Here is a 24,609-nt window from a genome sequence, read left to right as displayed (position 1 = left end):
ACGCATGCGCGAGCTTTATAAAAAAATACCACTAGAATATGAACTTGATTAACTACGCTCGTGGTATGGTGGTTAGAGCCGTTGCCTTTTGCGCGGCAGAACCATGGGTCGCAGTTCGAATCCACACGAGGAAATATTTTTTTTTTTTAAGTTTTATTTTAATTAAGGATATTTTGAGACGAAATTCATCTTAAAATAACGAGGAAAAAGTTTTAAAGTTTTAACAAAAGTAAATTTATTATTAATACAGGCCTAAGCGCGCTATCTCAGGGAAGGCAGTCAAGGTGTATTTGGGCACCACGCATAGATGTCGCTTTTCAAAACCTCAAATCTCAAAAATCCCCGCGAATTTTTAAAACCAGCAAAACTTTGAGATTGAGGAATTTTAAAAATATAAATAAAATATTGCCACATTTTAAAAATTGGAATAAAATGGAGTCATATTTAAAAAATAGGAATAAAATAGAGTCATATTTAAAAAAAGGAATAAAATAGAGTCATATTTAAAAAAAGGAATAAAATAGAGTCATATTTAAAAAAAGGAATAAAATAGAGTCATATTTAAAAACAAGGAATAAAATAGAGTCATATTTTAAAAATAGGAATAAAATAGAGTCATATTTTAAATAGGAATAAAATAGTCATATTTTAAAAATAGGAATAAAATAGAGTCATATTTTAAAAATAGGAATAAAATAGAGTCATATTTTAAAAATAGGAATAAAATAGAGTCCCATTTTAAAAATTAAAATTGTTCACATTTTAAAAATAGGAATATTATTGTTTTAATGTGGCACTATATTAATACTAGTTTTAAAATGTTTTAAAATAATCTGAATCAGTTTTGTTTGACTTACGTAATAAAAATTAATGTTCTTTTTTAACATTCCTGTTTTTAAAATGAGATAAAAAAAACTTAGGCATTCGGCGAATTAAAAGGTACCGAAAAAATTCTCGGGGGAGCGCGCTCAGGCTGGGCGCGTGGTATAGGTGGTATATCGGTTAGAAATAATGAGTTTTGCTCGGCAGAACCATGGGTCGCAAGTTCGATTCCACACGAGAAAATAATTTTTTTTTTCACGTTTTATTTTAATTAAAGATGTTTCGGGACGAAATTCATCTTAAGATAATAAGGAAAAAGTTTGAAAATTATAACTTAAGTAAATTATTTGAATGATTGCGCTGTTAAAGAATTCGCAACGAGGGCATACTCACTCACTTCTATTACTGTGTTGCACTATTAGAATAATAATAGAAGTAAATAAATTAACGTTAGAATTACGGGTAATCGTTTTAGCATAGTTACGGCTATTCACGTAAATTTTCTATACGCCTTTTAAGTTCGGTACGCTGTGGCTAATATTATGAGTCCATCCCTGGGCCATTTTTTGATAGTAATAATAGTAATTCGACAGTTGCCGTGCAAAAGTATTCTGTGCCCAGCCGGGCACATCTTGTTTTTTTTTTTTTTAGTATGGCAGGGTTGCCACAGAATCAAATTCCTTAGCTGACTCTGAATTGCAGTTTTTCCCTGATTATTTCCCCTAATATGATTATCCCAATTATTTTATAGGTCAAAGCTATAGTTATCAATGTTATAAGAACATTATTACGTTATAAACAAGTCAACTCTTTAAGTTTTAAAACATATTTATGGTACCGTGCAGAACACATGTTCAACATTTTCCCTATTAAAATAAAATTCCTTGACTTAATTCTTCATAATCTCTTACTTTTCTGGGATATTTTTAATGTTTTTCCCTGACTTGTTCTGCATTGCAACCCTTTAGTACAAGACGTTTCAATGATAGGCCTACATTATTTCAAATTATCTAAGCCGCTCAAACACTATAAAACGCGGAATAAAATACCATCCAGATTTTTTACTTTTTTCCTCATCACAATGAAACTATTTTGTACTATGGGATTTATTTAGTTATAGATAAGAATCAAAAGACGAAAATGGGAACGAAACAGAGAAAGGGAATTTACTCTCACTTCATTTAATTAACTTCTGTTTCTATCCTTAACCCCATAAATGAAACAGACAATAAGGTAAATAAAAATTTAAAAAAAAGAGGAACTACGATTCACTCTTTGAACAGAAAATTAAACATAGTCATGCAAAGAAAGTCTCTTTCAAGTAGAAGCTTGTTTCAAATTCAATCTAACCGCTTAAAAAAATTGGAAGACAGAATGAACAGCCGCTGCTGTTTATTCTTGTCCTCGTGGGACCTTCATCCCCCCAAAAAAACACCCGGGAATCAAAACGAAACCCCACAAAAATAATAATCAAAAATTGCATGCACCACAAAATCTTTCGAGTCAAACAGGGGTAGCCAACCTTTTCGACTGAAGGGCCAAGTTTTGAAAATTCGAACTATGTCGCGGGCCTCAAATTTCAAATTAATAGCGTAGAGATTAGCAACATAACCACCTTTTTAATTTAAATCTGGTTGCCCAAAGCGAGGAACACAGCTTCCCAAACTATTGAGAATTAAAAGGGAAAAATTCAGGGAGACTTAAGCAAAAGAATTAATGATAGATTAGGTTCGTGGGTCGTAGTTAAAACTCGGTGGGCCCCCGAGGGTCGCATGGGGCTCGAGGGCCACGTGTTGGCCATCCCTACGCATAGAATCACGCCAACGTGTCAAAATATTAACAAGTATGACTTAGTGGTTAAAAACAAATTATTTCATGAAACGTCTGGTGCTGCAGTGGTATCTCGCGTCATACTTACAATTAATAAGTTACTTATGATCAAACTTATTTATAAATCTGAAAAAAAAGTCAGGAGTGAAACTATATTTGGCCGGAAATGGTGCTTGGTTAAGTTAGGTTGGTCTACGATAATAATAATCTAGAAAAGGAGAATTTCCAGGAAAAATAGAAAAGATGAGGAAGATGCTGAGACGGATAATAAGATAAAAAAAAACAAAATCAGTTAAGTCATCAAAATAATATTGGACCCGTTCGTTTCGCTGTTTCCCGCCATTTCCATTTGCTGAAGGAAGAATAGAAATATGGCGGGAATCACCGTAGTTGGTTCATGGGTTTTTTGGGGTACAATCTGGGGTGGCAAAGTCAATCTGTTGAAATTATTCGGGACAATAATGGAATATAGGCATCAGGAACCGCAAAAGGAGGAAGTAAAAACGGGAATAAAGGGGAAATGGGAAATGGTTGTCGCGTCATTAGTAGCTAGTCGTTTCGTCGTTCGCCGACGATGAACCCTTTTCCGGGAACGGTGGCGCATTACGCAATGTTCCCTGATCACATCATTGATCATTCACATACCAAAAAACTATAGCTATAACCATAAGTTTATAAGATATGTTCCTTCCATAAGTTTTTGTTAATCTCTGGTAACTTAGAAACTGGAGCTTGTAATTTTGAAGTGAGTGCGGTAGGACATAGATTCAGGGTAAAGTGACATACGCCTGGTGTGGCGCTGCTGTCAAAGGGGGCTTAGTAATGCAGACTAAATAGGACCTAGATGGAAGTCCTGCATGCAAAATTAACCACCACCGAGTGTAGGACTTCAATTGACTCGCTTCCGTCGTTCTCCCTCGAACTAGATATCTCGAGCTGTAAGTTTCTCAGTACGTAGCATTACGAACTTGTATAGGTAGTGTCATACTAATGGAATGGTCTATTAAATTTAGAATGACCGTTCCGTTGACACTAATCTCAATTAATTTCCTTGCTGAACTTCAAAAACCATTCCGATACTATATACATCTTTGTACGTGGACAAAGAAATCACTGTCGCGGAGTTCCACGTAGTGTTTCCCATCCCCTTCCCTAAGTAGAGGACAGTGTTTATAAGATCCATGGTTAAAGTTGGTGGCGATTGACAAATAGTTGGGGGGTCCTTGTCGTATAGTCCATTTCGTACCGTACGTTAACAGAAGAAATAAGTACTTTTTCACCGCCGACGCCATTCTTTCTCAAGCACGCACAAGGAAAGGAAGCTCAAGATGAAGCGGGATGGAGACACGATGGGAGGAGAGGGAGGAGGGATGGGATGAAGAGAGAGAAAGGAAATGGTTAATAGAAGAAAGGGAGACATTAATGAAAATGGCCCACGAATTAATGACCCGGAATTAATTACTATTTTTTTTCTTTATTTATTTCTTTTCTTTCTTCTGTTTTCTTATTCACGCAACCCTTTCTCCTACACAACCCTTCGCTTCCAAGAAAAAAAAAATAAAATAAAAAATCATCGTTACAATATTCTAATAGATAGCGTGCGCATGCGTTAAAGTGTCTAGAGAATTTTCCTACAACCCGTTTCTTAACTTTAACTGCGCATGCGCTTCAGGGACAATTGCCAATAATTTGTTATTAGAGCATCTTCCGCATCATTCAGGTTTAGAACTGAATCGAACAGAAAGAACTACAAGCTTTCAGTCTGCTGTTGTAGATAGCGGTTAAATTACACACAAATTGACAGCCTGCAACACTTATCTGATGTACACTCTGTCTATAGAAACTGTATAAGTTTTGAGAACGGTATTGGATCGTGGCCTTAATTTTAATCATCGTTTTTCGTAAATGGCAAATAATCAATTACGCAAGCGATCTTTATATGTATATAGGAATAAATAAATAATTGGGTGGGTGAAATCAAATTATGCGGTTTGGTTTTCAATTGAAAATGCCCGATTCATTCATTAACCGCGGCTGCTTGCAGACGGTTGCTGGATTAATTTCATAACGAGGGAAAATGGATGAGAGAGAGGGGGGGGAGAGAAAAAAATTAATAGAGATTGCTAATGGATTTTTTTTTCTTTTCGCTTCTCTTTATGACGAATCGGCATTACAACGGAATAGAGAGGTTAAGCTATCCCTAAATATGGTACACGTCGATACGCCAACTTCCTAGAAGAAACCATCTCAAATTAACGTTAAAATTAAAATAATTGGACAAAATAATTAAGCCTTATAATATTCTCACTCATTTACGGATGACTTAACCTCTCTAATTAAAAAAATCGTCTATCTCCTGATTGCGGGATTGGATTAAACGAATCCCTTAACTTTAGTGGGAAACCTCCTAAATACAATCTATACTGTATGCCTAGGCTACATTTAATGAGAAATTATTTCAATAATATATTATTATAATAATAATAATAAATACTATTTCTTAAATCTTCCAATAAACTAATATATAATTATTATTGAATATTTATCCGAGTTTGGTTTCCGCGAAAATAAACGAGATGTGAAATCAACAGAGGTTTAAATAATCTACTCCGCCATTGACGCGACGTCACTGCGTTTCTCTAGTTACGTCATATCACACGTGGCACGTTCTCAATGAAGCAGACGCTAGCGTGTCTTATACCGTTTTGGAAATATTTTCGATTTGCAAAAAGCGATTCGTCCAGCAGGGCAGGGCTAAAGTTATGTTTAAAAGCGGCAAAAGACATCACCTCAAGATGTTAGTTATCTTAGCGCAGTTAGCAATGACCCAAATTTAACTAAAAACAAACAAATGCCGCTGCCGCCACGAGTTTTAAAACGTTGGCGAAGCGAATTTTACGAACCGAAAAACTGCGCGAAAAACATCTGGAATGCGAATTTTAAACCCGCGAGAAAAAGCTACCAAAATGGGGTTTTGTTTTTTAACCAAAAAACAAAAAACTGACCATAAAAGAATGACCGTTGATATACTATTCAAATCGCCCAAAGAACATAATCCCTTAATTTCTGATGGACCCTCTAAATGTCTAGAAGAATCAATACCAATTTGGTCTATTTTTGATCTATTAAGCCCAGAAAGACCCATGTCAACAAATCTATAAAGACTATGAAATTGAATAGGTATCAAAATGTATGAACTTTCATCCTGGGTTACAAAATTAAAATTCATAGCATTCCAATCGGAATATGCCCTAAACACAAGGGCTATCATAACCCCAACTTTAATAATCCCTAAACCTTTGTTCTTATCGCAAACATAGCTTGAACCAAAAATGGAGTCACTGCAGCAGGATCTGTTTGGCTATGCTAGAACGACCAAAGTCAAGCGACCGAGAACAAAATGAATTATGCATTTTTGTTTTTTCAAAGATAACGGATAACTGTTTAAAATAAAAAAAAAACCTCCAAGAAGTAAACTTTGCTTCAGTTACGTCAGTGAAAAGAAATAACTACAACAATAATAATAATAATAATGCAAAAGCCATTTCTGGGTTTTAGAATGATGTAACAACACTAAAAAGAAGAAGATGAAGATGAGGAAACGTTCCGGGCTTCCGGTTACTTCGAAATTGAATAAAATTTGAATAAAAATGCTGCCTTAAAAGAGAACAAATCTGGTTATTTTTCAATCTTTTAAGGGTAGGAGATTGTCTAGCTTTATCTTTTCAGTCATTTGTCAAATACATTTACCTAAATGTCTGGAGTCGAGTAAAGATCTATTTCATCCATAACTCAAAGTATAGGGCTGCATCAAACATTTGAGATTCAAATTCACTAAGCATAATTTTCAACAATTTCCCTTGTGTTTTGTAACATTATTCCTTGACAACTTCCCCAGACATTTGTGCAACAAAACATTTTCCCCAGAAATTTTTGCAAAAAAAAAAAAAAAAAAAAAAAAAAAAACATTTTCCCCAGACATTTTTGCAAAAAAAAAAAAACCATTTTCCCCAGACATTTTTGCAAAAAAAAAAATTTTCCCCAGACATTTTTGCAAAAAAAAACATTTTCCCCAGACATTTTTGCAAAAAAAAAAACATTTTCCCCAGACATTTTTGCAAAAAAAAAAAAACATTTTCCCCAGACATTTTTGCAAAAAAAAAACATTTTCCCCAGACATTTTTGCAAAAAAAAAACATTTTCCCCAGACATTTTTGCAAAAAAAAAACATATTCCCCAGACATTTTTGCAAAAAAAAAAAACATTTTCCCCAGACATTTTTGCAAAAAAGTCTTTCAAGCCATTTAAAAAAACCATTTTTCAAAGACATTTTTGTAACAAAGCATTTTCTGCCAGCAACTTTCCCCAAAAATTCACATCAATTTCCAGAAGAATTTTGCAACAATAATCCCACCAGATATTTTTGCAAAACCAATTTTGCTTAATATCCTTCTCCCAAACAGCGGTCGATGTAGGCTAACATTCGCTACACTATAGAATATTCCGAGAACGGTCACGAAGTTAAATTTGTCGAAAAGATGGGAAAAAGAGCTCGAAAAGAGGGAGAGAAAAGTTTTGAGAAAAGAGACTATATCTTTCAATTAGGCCTTGGCTATTTAAGAGAGACGTACTTGTAACCTTATATTAGTTAAAAGGGAGGAGGCTTGGGAGAGTTTTAAAACTTGCGAAAGAGAACTTTTCCAAGTCAATTGCGTAACTTTTCGTTTCTATACCCCGTTATAAATAGAGTCGCTATACTGCCATGGTACGTTACTAAGCGAAAAATAACGGACGGTAAATCATACAGCCCAGAGCGGAGCTAGGCATGTCTATTAGAATTGGACGAAGCCAAGAAAAGTGCACAGTGTATCCGCCAAAAAAGGGAGAATGCAATTAAATTAAATTGCATTAAAGGGATATTAATTAGTACCGTATTAATCGATCGTTATTTTTATTAACTCGGACTAGAACATGATTTATCTGATACAATTAGTCCAAGATGAAAGCAAATCGCGATCCACAAATGTTAATATTTATTTTCCAAGAGGCGGTAGACACAGTTATGACCTCACCACCCAGTCAAAAAAACAAAGTGCATCTTACAGGGTTACCTTGGAATTTTCAGAACCAAATTCCCTGACTTTTCCCTGACCTTTTTCTGAGATTTTCCCTGACCTTTTTAGGCCGAAAGTGTAAATTTTTACAACACGTTTTAAGTGCTTATAATTAAATAAACTCTCTAGGCTACATTAAGCTTTCCAATGTATTTGACTATTTGTTGCACCAAAATGATTAAGAAACATTTTAACTATAAATAACAGTCTGAGAGATATTTTTAAAGGTATTTATAATTGCTCTAGAGTTTTCTGTGGTAAGAGAGGATGAGGAGAAACTTTCATTACTCTTTCAATAAAGACTTATCCCCAGAAATTTTACCCACTCAAATTCCCTGACCTTTTCGGCCCATTTTTAAATTCCCTGACTTTGCTGAAACTTTTAGAACTCCCTGACCTTTCCCTGACTTTTTCGGTCCATTTTTAAATTCCCTGACTTTTCCATGGAGGATTTTCAGGTAATGTGGCAACCCTGTATAGGTATACCAGATTTCTACCCCATCTCACCTCCCTCCTCCAAGCTTAGCTCCCCTCAATTGCAGAAGCAGTGGCCATTTTTGCCAAAGAACAATGTCATACATAGCATTCTTCTAAACGAAAACGGTATATATTTTTGACCTAATTTTTAATTGCAAAATTAGCGGCGGAAATCTTTATATTTTTATATACTTTTCCCATGCAGTCCCTTTTAAAAGTTTAAGAAATTTCATTAATTAGCGAGGACGGTTTAGAACTTCTTCCCCGCCAACTATAGAAGGGGGAGGGGAATTCTCCTAAAACTTTTCGGTGGTGTCGGTTTATAAAAGGGGCAGAAGAAAAGAGAAAGGGCTTACAGAAGAAGTAAAGTAAAGAAAAAAATAAGGAGATAACCTCTTTCAATGTCTCCTTTTTTAGCTGGCTGCAATTAAAGACACTCGGAAAGAGCCAACAATTACTTTCACCAAGGACCAATAAATCGTCTCTCTCTCACTCACTCTCTAACTATAGGAACTAACCGGACAAAGAAAAGATAAAAAACAAAAAAAAAGAACCCAAAACCCAAAGACAAAAGAGGGGATCTTAGTTTCAATTCCAAGTGAAGGTGAAATGCTTAATATATACAGAGTGTTAGAAAAAGGGAGGGTGCATGCATGGTAGATTGGAATAGGATATGGCGGTTTTGCGTCGAAAATGTAACTTCAATCTCCATTTTGCCACAATGACCATCACCCTAAACAAGTTAAGAATGCAGCGTGTTAATACTCCAATCATAACTCAGGATTCATACAACTTCTGGAAAAACCGACTACACTGAGATTTACAGGTTTTAGTATATATTTCCCCGAGTTTTCCAGGTTTTAGTATATATTTCCCCGAGTTTTCCAGGTTTTTCCCCCATATAAATAGAGTAATAACAACGGGAGTGGTTTGAAGCAAGCCCTTCAGAGCAAATTTCCATGATTTCCCGAAATTTTACTAAAAATTCTAAACTTTTTGTTAACCATTTATTTCCCTGAGTTTCCTAGGTTTTCCCCTGTTTAGGAGAGTTTGAATGAACCCTGTAACTTGTCTACGGTGTTCAAAATGTCATAGAAGTTACATTTTCCAACTCAAAATCGCCAGTCAAATTAAAACCACTGACCGCACTTACCACCCTCCCATTTTGGGGAAGGAACACCCTGTACAATTACCTAACTTTCAAAATGGACCGCGTTAACTTACTAAATATTCAGGTGGAGTTTCATTCGCACTTTAAAAACGAACAAAAAACTTTCCCAAATTGAACGGGGTTCCAATGACGGCGGCGGCCTCCAAAACGCCTCATTCTCGAAGACAATAGAAACGTTTCACACGCCATACAAAGATACGTTCGCCCTGATTTAAGGAATGAAACTGAACCGCATCGTAATTAGAATTAACATCAAGCCTTTGCCGCCTTTAACCGTATTCCTTATTTCACATGGAACGATAAACTACAACCTTTCGAGCTCGAGCTATTTATCGTTGCCGTTTAGTATAGCTACCAGGTTTTAAAAAAAATTGCGTTTTTTTTAACCCCAAGGCTTAAGAGAAATTAGTGGGCAATTGATGTCAATATCCATGAATCTTACACGGTCGTGTGATTTCTTGACGTAGTAATAAGCGCCATTTAAAGGGGAATGTTTCCATCAATTGACTAAAAAAAATTATTATGAAAAAGTTATCAAAGTATATCGATCGGAAGTGGTCGCAAAAAACAATTTTAGAAACTAATGGATTTTGAAATACGATCAAATTTGACCTATTTTCAATACAGTTTTTACTTTCTCGAATTTCCCCGAAGACTTATTCAAATATGTCTAGACTCAGAAACGCGATTTGTAGTTCCTACTGCCTTTATAGCGTCAAGAAGTCATATCTAGTTTACTAGGGAGAAGGTGTAAGGTGCCTTAGTATTCGCGCGCCATAGCCAAGTCCCACTTTCAAAATACAAGGGGGGATGTAAAAGGAGGCCGGGCTATTTCGCCTCTCCTCAGTCGGAAAATATGACTGTAATTTTCGTCATTCGCGTCGCGCTGACGTGAGTTTTCAAGAACCAATGAGATGCTGGTTGTAATTTAGAGGCGGGGATTAACTCCGGATCTACTATACGTTTGGACTGGAGATAAAGCTGGAAATGTGGCGCGAATTTAAACCTTCTCCCTAATGAACTAGATATCACTTCTTGACGGATAATTTAGAATAATAAGTTAGTTTTTGTTAAATCGCAAATATTTTGAAAATGGAAAATAAAATAGACACTTGACTTTTCCCTTTCACACTCCCTTTAAGACGAAGTTTATATACTACACAACATAAATTAATAAATAAATAAATAAATACACTATAGCCTCGCAACAGCGGGCTCCAGTTCAAATCAATTCATCACCGCGCGTAAATCACGAACAAAACACCTTTAAGCATAAAATACGCACAAACAAAATCATTTTTCCCCAGAAACTGAATATAATAGTCTACATTTTGAAATAAAGGCCTCCGTATTATTATCTATTCATCTCTCATATTAACTGATATACTAGAGAAGGAAGTATTTTAGATTTAAATAAAAGTTTCGAAATTAAAATATGGCTCGACGCTCTCTCTGACGATCCCGTGTAAGAGCAGGGAGGAAAGATTTGAAATGGAGTCGGAATCTAAGTACCTATAACATTTTAGCCTCTGTACAACACCATTTACATAAGGGCAAGGAATTCTTTACTTGCAGCATCCTCAGTTTATGGCGTAGTGAGATCTACTACTCCATCTCCCTCTTTCCTCCAAGGTAAGAGAAATATGAGGATTGTTTAAGGGGGGGGGGGAGATGATGTATAGAGAAAACGAGGGGGTGGAGGAGAGGGAGGAAAGAGAGTTTCGATTTCCCATTAATTTAAAACCGACTTCTAATAAGGTGTCTAGCCAAGAAACGATCCAGAATTCGAGAGAGAGAGAAGTACAAGGTGTTTCTGATATGTCTGCATGCATAAAATACAGAGTATTTTACGGATGACCCCTAAAATTTAATTAAGAAACTGAACATTCTATGATTTCTAATTTGATTAAGGGGTCTATCCCTAAAACACTTATCAAATCATAACTCGAAAACAGTGTCCCTTGTGGCAACAAAATGGAGATAGAAGTACAGAACATTTTCGACTCAAAATTGATTTTCCCAAAGAACATCCATCCCCCTTAATTTATGCATGCAAACTTATCAGAAACACCCTGTACATATATCGAAATTCTTCTTAAACCATAACAATTTATTTAAAAATTCCCGATGTTTGGAATTAAGCTAGAGCAGAAAAATATCGATTTTGTTCGCCAGTTAAGAGAAATTTGAACTCAATTGAAAATCAAGCACTTAATTTATAATTGTAAAGTTTCGCTGCAGTTTGAAATTAAGAGATACAGTTGAGAAGTTTTTTTTTTTTGGTTATTTAAATAATAAACCAAAACCCTCTGCTTATAATTAAAATTTAAAATACATATTCCTCAGTTTACAGACTAGGAGGATTGATACCATTTCACCAGGAGGCCAGGCTACTTGATGGACAAAGTGCAGACACAAAGTTGTAGTATCACCAAGAAGTGATATCTAGTTTACTAAGGAGAAGGCCACATTTCTAGCTTTATCTCCAGTCCAAACGTAGCAGTGTCCGGAGTTAATCCCCGCCGCCTCTAAATTACAACCAGCATCATTTCATTGGTTCTTGAAAACTCACGTCAGCGCGACGCGAATGACGAAAATTACAGTCATATTTTCCGACTGAGGAGAGTGTAGCGAAATAGCCCGGCCTCCTTTTACGTCCCCCCTTGTATTTTGATAGGGGGACTGGGACTAAGGCGCGCGAATACTAAGGCACCTTACACCTTCTCCCTAATAAACTAGATATCACTTCTTGAATATACATATAAAGGTGTAACATCACTATCAAGTGACTATTTAAAACATGTAGTATCTGTTCTCAAAGGTGACGACCCAATGTATTTTCACGATACACGACTACAAAATAGACACGAAGCAGGAAGGAGGATGGTGGTGGTATAAGTTAGATTAGTGGTTCAATCAATCGTGCATCGACTATACATAGGAAGTTATTTTTTAGGAATCAAGCGTAAGAAACCAACTGACCCCCCTTTTCCGCCAGCCCCCCCCCTCCGGTGTTTTCCCGCCAGATTTATAGCCCCCATAGTGTCTCGAGGAAATTTCCGCCATCGCGTAACGTCGTATTAAACCCCGAAAACAATCTATAAGATGAAAGATTGTCCATGGAGCAGTTCAAGGCGTTTCGCGCCAAAACCTTTTCCGAGCTCCAGAAATTATATATAAAATATCATAAGCTTAGAAGATTTATATTCCATAAGTGTGACACCGTTGCCTATATAAGCTTACTGAGAACAAGGGCAAATAGGATTTAAAGGAAGTGAGCTAGGCGCTGGTAAGGTATGGTATTTATGACGTACTACCCTAACTTCCCAAGACTTGACTTCATTCTCTATCGTTTCTTTGGTCGAAATTTTAGAATTTCATTTCTAGCCGCCATTTTTCAAGATGGCGGCAAATAGAAACCCAAAAGCTTACCATAAATTCCACCTATAGGATATAGGGAAGCATTGCACTAAATATAAGAGATTCGATGAAATGCTAAGCCGTTTTTTCGTAAAAAAAGTTTTGGTTACATTTTTGGCCGCCATTTTTCAAGATGGCGGTGGATTGGAAAGATCTTTCTTGGAACGTGCCTACTACTTAAGAGTAACGTCCCTGCAAAACTAGTTTCAGCCATCTAGGTCAAGCGGTTTTGGGTGGGCATTGATTATAAATCACTCAGGACTTCCAACTAATATAACCGCGGTGTGAAACTTATGGACTATATATCTTATATAAACTTATGATAATATATAGCCTAATATTATATATATCAGGGGCATTTACTCCCTTCTCTGGGACCCGGGGGCTGGGGTTGGGGGTGAAACAAGTTCCATGAGAGAGAGAGGGGCAGTGGGGGGGGTCTTTAATAAACGAGTATAACCGTGCGTTATCGATGTAGGATTTAAGCTAAATCATTTTCCCTTCCTCTCCAGGTTCAGTCATCTATTGCCCGTTACTAACGCCAAGGCCTTTACCCGCCGCCCGCCCCCGGGGGTTTGAAATTTACCCAAAGTAAACCATATTTTACTGCAAAATACGTTTTAACCAATTTCAAAACAGAAGTACATAAATTTGAAGTAGAGATGCGAAAAATTCGTTTAATACAAACAGAGAAAACAACATACAGGAGCGGGGCCGCCATTGGGGTACTCTCCCTCTCGCCAAGAAACTACGCCAGACGGAGCAAGCTAACCAAATCGCACTGCCTCTGACGGACTTTCTTGGCGAGAGGGAATTAAGATCCCCAATGGCGGCCTTGCCCTTTGTGTGTTGGTTTCTCTGTTTGTAATATCCAAATTTGTCTTTATAATTTAATGTCCGTGTTTCTGAAGACCTATCAGAATTCAGAAATAAAGAAGGGTGTTCTTTGGGAGAATTGAGAGTTTGGGGGCCCCGGGAAAAACCGACCCCCTTCTCTCGATTGCCCTATTCAATGATATTTTGACCTAATGGCCACCATTTTCGAGGAGTTCAGATCATAGAAGTTGCATTTTCCAGTCAAAAATGCCCAAAGAACACTGCCCTCTAAATTTCTGACAGACCTTTCAGAAACACCACGGAGCGAAGTGATTACTCCCTCGGTCAAAATAAGCATGACCATTATTATTAGTTAGCGCGCGCTCGCGTTTTGAGTTGCTCGCTCGTGGAAAAGCAAGCATGAGTGGTAAATAAGCCATCGGAGCCAGCCATTTGAGAGAGCATATGGCATATGGCATACCACTGCCATCGCCGCTGTTGAATAAAATGGCCTAAACCTCACCCTGGAGGGACAGCTGTTCGTTTCGCGCCATCAGAGAAAGAGACCAGCCCTCTCCCCCCCTCTCCACTCCACTCTTAGCGGTAACCGTAACTACTACGAATTTTAAACCCCTAAACCCTCGCCCTGCATCCGGAAATGGATTTTAAGTATTATGAATGAATGAATGAAAAAAAAATTTTTGGTATTAAAATGAAATTCTTTTAAGCATGGGTGCGGGGCCCGGGGCCTCTCCCCAATCTCATTTTAATACGTAATAATTATGTACACCAAGTTGCTACAGATCTGTCTTTTCATATTTATTTATAAATTGACTTTTCCCTGGTTTTTCCCCGATTTCTCCTTTAAAAATCTCAAAATTTCCCTACACCCACGGTTTTTTACAAATTTCTCCCTGAAAAATCTCAAAATTCCCCTACTTTTCCCCGATTTCTCCCTGAAAATCTCAAAATTACCTTACTTTTCCCTACTTTTCCCCGATTTCTCCCTGAAAATATCAAAATTCCCTTACTTTTCCCCAATTTCTCCCTGAAAATATCAAAATTCCCTTACTTTTCCCCAATTTCTCCCTGAAAATATCAAAATTCCCTTACTTTTCCCGGTTTTCCCCCCTCGATTTCTCCCTGAAAATCTCAAAATTCCCCTACTTTTCCCGGTTTTCCCCCCTCGATTTCTCCCTGAAAATCTCAAAATTCCCCTACTTTTCCCGGTTTCCCCCCTCGATTTCTCCCTGAAAATCTCAAAATTCCCCTACTTTTCCCGGTTTTCCCCCCTCGATTTCTCCCTGAAAATCTCAAAATTCCCCTACTTTTCAAATCTCCAAGACGCCCATTTTCAAAAAATCCCTGATTATTCCAGGTGCTGCGTCAACCACGTAGTTCAACCATCGCTGGATGATGCCTCTTGCGTATAAATTTTGATTCCATGAATCAAATATGAACTAGATTAAATTTATGTCGGGACATACGTGACGCTTGTTCGACCTCCATCTCACCACCCCCTACCTAAGACGGACACATTGCGATACGTCACGTCGCGTCGCCAGGGAAATATATTACCCCAAAGAGTGACTTGAATCGCTGGCTATATATTAAAGTATGGTTCTTCTACAAGAGCACGAACAAATGACAAAATACAGTCTAGAAGACATTACTTAAAAAAAATATATTTATAACTTCTATTACATTTTGCCCCAAGAGACACTGTTTTCGAGTTAAGATTGTACATAGTGTTTTACGGATGACCCCTTAAATTTAATTAAGAAACTGATTAAGACAATGATTTCTAATTAAGGGGTCATCCATAAAACACTCCATCAAATCATAACTCAAAAACAGTGTCCCTTGTGTTAAACAAAATGGAGATAGAAGCACAGAACATTTTCGACTCAAAATCGATGATTTCCCAAAGAACATCCCGTCCTTATTTATGCACGCAGACTTATCAGAAACACCCTGTATATTTTTAAGAACAGATTATCACCTGGTCTGTCAAATCAAAGTGAGTCTAAAAGAGAGGTAAATTTTACTCAAATTAAGTTTTAACTATAAAATTTAAATAAAAATAGTGTAATTTCCACCTGAAACTGACTGACTTCGCCGGTAAGCTAATTTACTTCATAAAAGAACCAAAAATTCTTTTTAAAAACAGCAACTCCATGTATCATTGTTTGTACTATACTCCAAAAGAATGACCATCCCAAAAATCAAAAATAAAATAGTGGACCAAAAAAAAAAACCTGCACTCCCCTCCCCTACCACAACTGGCCCCCCCTGTCATCTGAAGGACCCCTTGTCACCAACACAAGCGAGTGAGAGCGAGAAAGAGGACTGTTTCTTCTGCTCCTATGAATTTTTAGGAGAGATCTAATGACTTAAAGCGTATGTCGGAAGCAGTAACCCCCAAAAAAATGTTTCTCTTCATCCGTGGTGCAGCATCCAGCGTCCAACATCCTCCCTCCTCTCCATCCTCCTTCAGGGATGGAAAGAGAGAGAGAGGAGAGAAAGAGGGGGAACACAGGGAGCAGGCCACGGAATGACCGACCGACCGCTCGACAAAAACGAGGATACGTCCCCGCGTCCCTGATCCACTATATTGAAGCCAGAGCTACATCACCAAAGGAAACCCAGAACGGGATGGGATACGGGATGGAAGAGGAAAATGGCGATGGATGGAGAGGGGACTTAAGAAGAATATAAGACTTCTACTAACTTTTCAAAAGCATTCGAGCGAAAGGAGACCAGAGGGGCATCGTTCGAAACAGGGGGACCCAGGGCTATGGGTAAGAGGTGTGGGGTATGAGTGAAGGGCCACAAAAGCTTAGCCTTAGCCTTATAGCTTAGCCGCGTTGAAGTCTTGAGGGGAGGGGTTCGATGCTACTTTGAATGAAGTAATAAAAAATATGAAATTTTGACATTATGGAGGTACGCGATTTTAAAAACACATTATCAGATGAGAGTGGGCTGCAGACAAGTGTTGCCAGCCAGTCATTTGTAACGTGTGCAATTAAACCGCTATCCATAACAGATTGAATTAAGCTTGTATTTACTAGTATTATGTTCTATTCTAAAGATGATTAGCATGCAAAAAAAGAGTAAATTGTATTTATTTCGCGACCAAATTAGCATAAATTATGATTGCAGCGAACATTATTATCCTACCCAGCTGGTCTACCTTTAAACATTGACCACTTAATAATTAATTATTAAAATATTATAACCTAGTTATACCCAGAAAAAATAAACAAATCCTTAATTACGTCCAACAGCGCGCCTAAACAACGAGTTCACTTTGAAATTAAACTTAGAATGACCATTCCTTCGACATACTACAATAAATTCAATCAAGGCTTTTCAATAAAACAAAATAAATGAAATTTTAAAGAAATATAATTTTATTTTAAAATTGAATATGGAAGAAGAAATGAAGTATCGTTCCCCTCGATTTAAAAAGAACCAGCGGATGAATTCGAAGCTAGCAAACGTAACCCTCGGGAGGCAGAAGATGAGAAGGGATGAGAGTGGGACGTGTGGGGGAAGGGGAAGGGGGGCGTCAAGGAAGTGAAAAGACCGAAAATGTAAAAGAACAGCTGTCAGCATCTGGCCAGCCTTCTCTAAAATACACCCTACAACGTAATACGTACACGTTCGCGTTGTAGTCGTCGTGGTTCAAACCCCACACACATACACACGTATCTATCTTTCGTTCTCTATATATCCTTATTTTTTTTTAATCTAAATTTTAATATTACATATTTTCTAGGAAAAAAAAGAGAGAACTAAAGATTGGCCGGGCAATGAGTTAAATAAATATTCATGAATGAAAGTAGATTATAAATGATTGAGGGCAAATGCAAACGGGTATACACGACAGATTGTTACGTGTACTTATAGTCAGAAGGGGGGAATTCCAAGGTACAACGCGACATCACACGAGACCGAGAGACAATGGGAAGACGACTCACAGACGCGAGTATTATTCTACATTACATTTTCACGCGTTGGAAGCAAGCATGATTAGTTTTGATACAAATTCATTTTCACGATTGGTAGGCCTATACCTCGGGTTTTTCAAATGTTTTTCGAAACAATTTCTCTCTCGCGTGTGTACGTAACTACGTACACGTTGGTTTAATATATTTATCAAAGATTTCTTTCTCTATTCCAAAAAAAATTATATTTTATAATTTGATTTCAAAAGCGACTTTCTCCGATTTATTTATTAAATTTCCTGAATTTCTCTGGTCTATTTTTAATTCTCCAAGTTTTCTTTGCTCGATTTCTAATATTTTATCTACAAATATGCAGACTCTATGGGCCAATTTCCAAAGTCCCACATTCTAAAGCCGAATTTTCAAATTCCCACAACTAATAGGCCAATTTCAAAATTCCCACAATTTATAAACCAATTGTCTCTAATTCAAACAATTTATAGGCCCAATTTTCAAAATTCACATACTGTATTAGCCTATTTTAAAATTCAAATAGCGATAGGTAAATTTTTAAAATTCTCAAACTTTAATCTTATATATTATTAATTCCCAAAGATCATGGTTTATTTTCAAATTCCCCTAAAATTTGCCCTTAAGACTAACCTAAATTAACTCAAACCCTGTAAACTTGTAAAGATGGACTGTTTTCTTAAACCAAAATTAAAATTCAGCGAATAAAACTCCGTAATTTCGCTGCTATCAAAACACAAAACTATTAACGAAAAACAGAAAAAAAATAATAAATAAAATAAAACCAACTTTAAAATTTAATTAAGAAATTATAAGTTCTAGGAATATATTAACTAGCAATTAAAAATATTCCCCTTGAGCGAATAGTAAAGATCAGAGAGAAGCCTAAATAAATAAATAGGCATATAAGTGAAATAGGCATATAAGTGAAAAATTCAAATTTTCCAAACTAGAAAAGTTTATAAAACGAAAATTAAAGCTATGACGCGAAACCAAACCGGAAGATGATGGCAAAAAAATGTAAAAACCGGGAGACTATAAAAATCTGTCCCTAAGAAACCGGAAAGAAATACATTGTAGGAGTGAACAGAACAGAGGGAACGGAAAAGGGCCCTTTCGTCCAGGGGATAATCCCCTACCCCGCGGGGGGGGCATAGGATAAAGAGTAGGAAATACGCCAAAAAGGATGAATACCAAAAGCTGCAGGAACCAAGGGAATCTTTCCCACGTCATCACCATCCTAGGATTTTTATGATTTGGTAAACATCGTTAAAATCCAACGAGCTAAGGATTATAAAAGACAAAAGTGTCGGACACTATCCCTCTTAAGCCAATATTTCATTTATCCCGGTCAAACGCGCTAATTTTGCTAATTTCTCAGCCCTCAATTAAGATAATTATGGTTTTAATTAATTAATGAACAGGTAATTCAAGCATCTGTGACGTAACAAAGTCCGATTTTAAAAATGTCATCTGTGATTCCTGAGATATATTTCATATTCAAAGTTTAGTTACAATACATCGTGTAAGTTATAGTCAAGTATCCGACCCCTTAGAACTAAAGCCCCAGCGCGTGCTATCGAAAAAAAAAATAATATAAAATCAAGTAATGGCAGCTTCTCGCCTTTCATTGTATTATAACCCATACGACGTCAACGTAAGCCGCTATTAAGTAACGAATGCATATAAACTTTATCAAGCGAATTAGAAACATTGACGCCAAAAGCGGGGTAAATGACCATCATAAAAAATAGATAATAAGCTTTATCTGCATTGCTTTCTTTTCAGTAAAACATACCGGGATATTAAGTCACTCGCAAATTGCCCAGAAGAAAATAAAACCAACCTTAATAGAATGTACATACGCCTATGGTTCGATTCAGAGCAAATTACGACTGAACTATTTTAATACTCGAGACGGTCTTTGATTTTAAGCTTTGATTTTTTTCTTTTCTTTCTTATTTCTTCGCAATAATCGTTTGGCGGAAAAATTATATCGATTTTCGATTTTGGCTACCGTCTATTGCCCTAAAAAAATTTTTTTATCATATTTTTCTTTCAAAATTTGGACACGTAACTCCCCAAAATTTTCTGTATGTATAATTCCCGCTGTCTCAAAAAAAAAAAATCTCCTTTTCTCGCTTCATTAACGAAGAGTAACGAATATAACTAACTTAACCGAGGGAGCAAAAATCGCCCGAAATCCCTAGCTGGCCTTGGTAGGCCTTGGCACGAACGATACGTGACACCGTGGGACTGACGAATTAAGGTACCAAGGCTTAAGATATAAGTCCGCGAAACCGCGTTGAAATCACGTTTTAACGATTTACGATGACACTTTTTAAACTTTCCCTCGAGATTAAATTACCAAATAAATAAATAATTAACAGGATATAATTCCCAGCTTCAAGAAGAAAAAAGAAAAGGCTTTTAACCTCTGACCCCTATAAGATTAAGAGACAGAGTGTCATTTATTTTCAAGAATAATAAAGGTATTAAAAGGGGTAGTAGGCCAAGTAACTAAAACCGAGTTTAGGGACGATTGTAGAGAAACTATGACGTCATATCCAGACATTTCGCAACCAATCACAAGCCTAGTTCTGGAATTTGACCAGCTGAGCCTAGAACATTTGTCGACTTAAAATTGCCTATAAAACTCCAAGTACTTTTTTAGTCCTTTCCTCAATTTTTCGGATATTAAAATTTTAAGAGATTTGTTATTAGAAATGGATATTTATTTACACCGAACAGCAGCTCGTGATATTCGTTATTGGTTGGTTCCGGGTCACGTGACGATTTGAATGACCCTGGGTCGTTAGAGATTATTATTATTATTATTATTCGCGGATTTACGGTTTGGCCATTTTTGGTTGACTCTCATTCTAGATAATTACCCTTTAGTCTTTAACCCCTTAAAGGGAGGGAACAGGGGGTGGGGGGGTTTCCAGCACGCCTAAATCCCCCTTAATGGTTTTAGACTTCATTAGGCTAGGGGGGGGAGCTTCAGTATACTTTTTAATTTTCTACGTATAACATCACGCTTGTATCTACCCTAATTAGAGAATTCTATAAAATCATCAAGATGGATTAAAGAAAAGGTCAAATCCATATTTACGTTTTAAACACTCGTGGATTAAATTCAATAATTAGTTTCATCAAAAACAATTAAAAATATCATCATGCAGAAAATGACTGCCTACAGCCATAAGTAGTATTTTTACGTCGAAAAGGTGTATTTGGGTTTACCTATGCGTACAAACTTAGTGTTCAGTATACCACGCGATGCTTTCGTTAGCTCAGCATAGCCTATTCTCCTTTCATACCTCACCAAGAAGTGATATCTAGTTTATTAGGGAGAAGGTATAAGTTGCCATAGTCCCAGTCCCCCTTTTCAAAATACAAAGGGGGACGTAAAAGGAGGCACCGGGCTATTTCGCAGCCTCTCCTCAGTCGGAAAATATGACTGTAATTTTCCCGTCATTCGAGTCGCGCTGACGTGAGTTTTCAAGAACCAATGAGGTGATGCTGGTTGCAATTTAGAGGCGACTGGGATCAACTCCGGACCTACTATACGTTTGGACTGGAGATAAAGCTATATTATAAATGTGGATGAATGAATTTATACCTTCTCCCTAATAAACTATAGATATCACTTCTTGACCTCACTTTCTAATATCCTCTATATACCTTTGCTAATAAAAACTAAATAAAGTAATAAATTTTACGATGGTGTCATAACTTCATCCTTCAAATACATAAAATTTTGAATAGCGTCACGGATAATTTACGTATCAGCCCAAGCAAGCAAAGCAAGCAAGCTGGACTATACGTATAGATAAAACTCTTATAGAAGCAAGCCGTAGCTTCTTGGGCCCTTTAAAACAGACTGAATAAAGATTACAAGAGTGTACGGAGTCACGGGACGGACGAGTGTTGTATTATGACACGATACCGAAACTTGTTGATGACAACTTAATTACTTCCTTCCTAAAAATAACTAACGCGGGTTCTTTTCACAAGTTATAAATTTTAAAATATAACGATTAATTTCTAGTGCCACTAAACCCTAGGGAACACACAGGGCAGAGAGTCCTCTACAGGGTACTCCAAAAAAGGGTCTGTTACCAAGAAATTTCTGGGAACGTCACAGCCACACTCTCCTATCTTTTACCTCGGTTTTGGCAGTGACCATATTGTAAGTCGTCAACTCAAGCCATACAATTTAAACTATACCAATATTGACGTCACATCCCCGTAGCTCCTCCCATCTCAGTACAACTCTATTATAGGACCGCAGTATTGATAATCACCCTAACTTTCTGTAACACCCTGTACATACTGCACGTTACTTTTTAGAGAACGAAACCCAAAAGTCAAAGATTTAATTAATCGAAATTTCACAAACTCCCGCCCCCCCTTTCGTATATATATATTTTTCGCCAGCCTGAAGGTGTTAAAGGGATCCTTGAGGGGAGGGGGGTATAACCCCCAGGCCCCCCTTGCCCACAAACGTTCTATCTTCAATATAACGGATGGCGTTATATTTTTGAAAGCACCACGAGCTTAAAACTAATGATTCTATGACGGAAAAATAATCGATATTATAACAAAAGAGTTAGAATAAACCAACCCCCCCCCCTTAAGCTCCTTTTCCCACCCCTTCTCCCACCCACGTCCCGTGGGCTAGAAATTTTCCCCCCCTTCTTTGTTTTAGAAGGGTTTGGTCCGTAGCTAGATTCAGCACAAATCCCTGGACGGCATTGCCACACGTGTAATTATACCCTACACGAATTGCGCTTGAATCTCCGAAGGTCAGGGGTCATGCTATAGAAGGCTTTAGGGTTCAAATTTGACTTCAAGTTGCGGCGAGAGATTTAATCTTAATTTGAAATAACTCTAATTGAAAAGCACGTGTAATGTTTTCTCGCGCCAAAATAAGCCTAATTGAAAAACACGTGCGTCACATATTTTTTCTCGCGCTAAACTAAGCCTAATTTAAAAGCACGTGCGTCACTTTTTTCTCGCGCCAAACTAAGCCTAGTTGAAAAGCACGTGTGATTTTTCCCGCGCCAAATTGAAATATTGACAGTCTAGAACGTTTTGGTTTTTTTGGGAAGGAGTTCAATTTCTTAATAAATTCTAGTAAGAAATCTCTCATCAAACCACGATAACAAATTTAAATTTTCACAATAGAATGTAGTAAACAAATTAGTCATGGGAGAATAAATAAACGCGCGGGAAGTTGAAAGAGGATCTAAACGATATTACCTTTACAGACGGAATAAACTAGTTTTCATCTTCTCACACCTGCGCGCTATGACGCTAATTAACTATTCCTTCCTTTCTTTCTTTATCTCCCCCCCCTTTTCTATAAGATACCACAAAAATATTTATTATTATTGTTATTATCATCATACTTATATAAGTATGATGATAATCTACACAACCAATGAGAAAATAAGTTCTAGAAATATTAAGGAAAAACAATTTCCTTCGCAAATGAAGCTGTCTAAATTATTATTTATCATAAGTTCATAAGTAATGTTCCTTAAATAAATTTGTAAATTCTGGTAACTTAGAAACTGGAGCTTGTAATTTTGAAGTGAGTGAGTGAGGTCATAGACTCGGGGTAAAGCAACATACGCCTGGTGAGCAGGCGCTGCTGTCAAAGGCTTAGACTAATGCAGACTAAATAGGATTAGATGGAAGGCCTGAAAAATTAACCACCACCGAGTGTTCCGTCCTTCTCGAACTATTTATCTCGAGCTGTAAGTCTCTCAGTAGCATTACGAAGTATAGGTAGTGTCATACTTATGGAAGGAACATATTTTGTAAACTTATGATAGAATTCAAGCTATACAGCCTCCGTGATCAAAATAATAAAAAATTTTCAAAGACTGAGTTATTCCGTTTAACGAATAACTTCTGTAAAAATCTATAAAAATGCACAGTATCGATTTTTAAAATTAAAATCAGTTAATGGAATTAGGGAATTTAAATTCGTCTCGTGTTAGGCCAATTAAATTTATTAAAAGCTCAGATTGCGCGACGACAGAGCGAACGAGTGGTATGACAGCTTTTTTCTTTTATAATATTCTCCCCCCTTGATTCGACTCTTGCGTCTGTAGGTTTTTGTGGTAGGATGTTCGTAATGATACACGTACAAATTGTACGTGACTTTTTTGTCATGGAAGATAACCTTTTCACTACGACGACGTACGGTACAACGTCAAACGCTGTATAGGGATTTGGACACGCGAGCTACATTTTAAAACAAGCCAAACTTAGAGGGACGACAACATACGCCTAAACAATAATAATAATACAGGCGTCAACCATATTTTTGTGATGTGAGATTATAATAACAATATAAAATTAAAACCATATGTGGCTGGAGTACGTTGTCAACAGATTTTACAACTTCCTTAATAATTGTTCAATTTTGGCCTACTCTGGCTCATTTTGTAGCTCTATCTGTTGAGATATATTCGCTACTATAGTAACGTTAGTTATTTTTACAGTTCAACCCCCAATTATGAAAATTTAAATTTTTTAAATTATTTTAGCCGGATAGGCAATCTTAAAAAATGCCTAACTTCCTTAATTATTTATCGATTTCGATCAATTCTATCTCATTTTGTTGCCCGAGTTCCCCTCTATCTATTGTGGTAATCAACCCAAAAGTAACATTAACCATTCATATGTTCTACCCCAAAAAACGAAAATTTAAATACTTATATATCTCTTTCCCAAGAAGTCAATCTTCAAAAATTCATAACTTCTGCAATTATTGTCCGATTCGGACTAACTTTGGCTCATTTTGTAGAGAATACTCCAATTTAACTATAATTGGTACAATCACGGAAATATATTCAGGATATCCCAGCTCAATCAACCCAAAATATGAAAACCGAAATAATTCATTTCTTTCAACCGAATATAAAACAAATCACAACTCCCATAATAATTGTCCGATTTG

General features: G+C 36.8%; 1 protein-coding gene across 2 annotated transcripts in view; it reads right to left on the bottom strand.

Annotated features, from left to right (window-relative positions):
• The window catches only part of LOC149718233 (RNA-binding protein 38-like), a 122,270-nt gene that overhangs the window by 88,046 nt on the left and 9,615 nt on the right, over positions 1-24,609 (bottom strand). The window lies entirely within an intron of this gene.

The sequence above is a fragment of the Phalangium opilio genome, unplaced genomic scaffold, assembly GCF_054372755.1.
Source record: "Phalangium opilio isolate 3A_F unplaced genomic scaffold, DU_Popi_V2 ptg000002l_1, whole genome shotgun sequence".
Lineage (NCBI taxonomy): Eukaryota > Metazoa > Arthropoda > Arachnida > Opiliones > Phalangiidae > Phalangium > Phalangium opilio.
The sequence above is the reverse complement of the archived record's forward strand: the minus strand, read 5'-3'. Positions and strand labels throughout refer to the sequence as shown.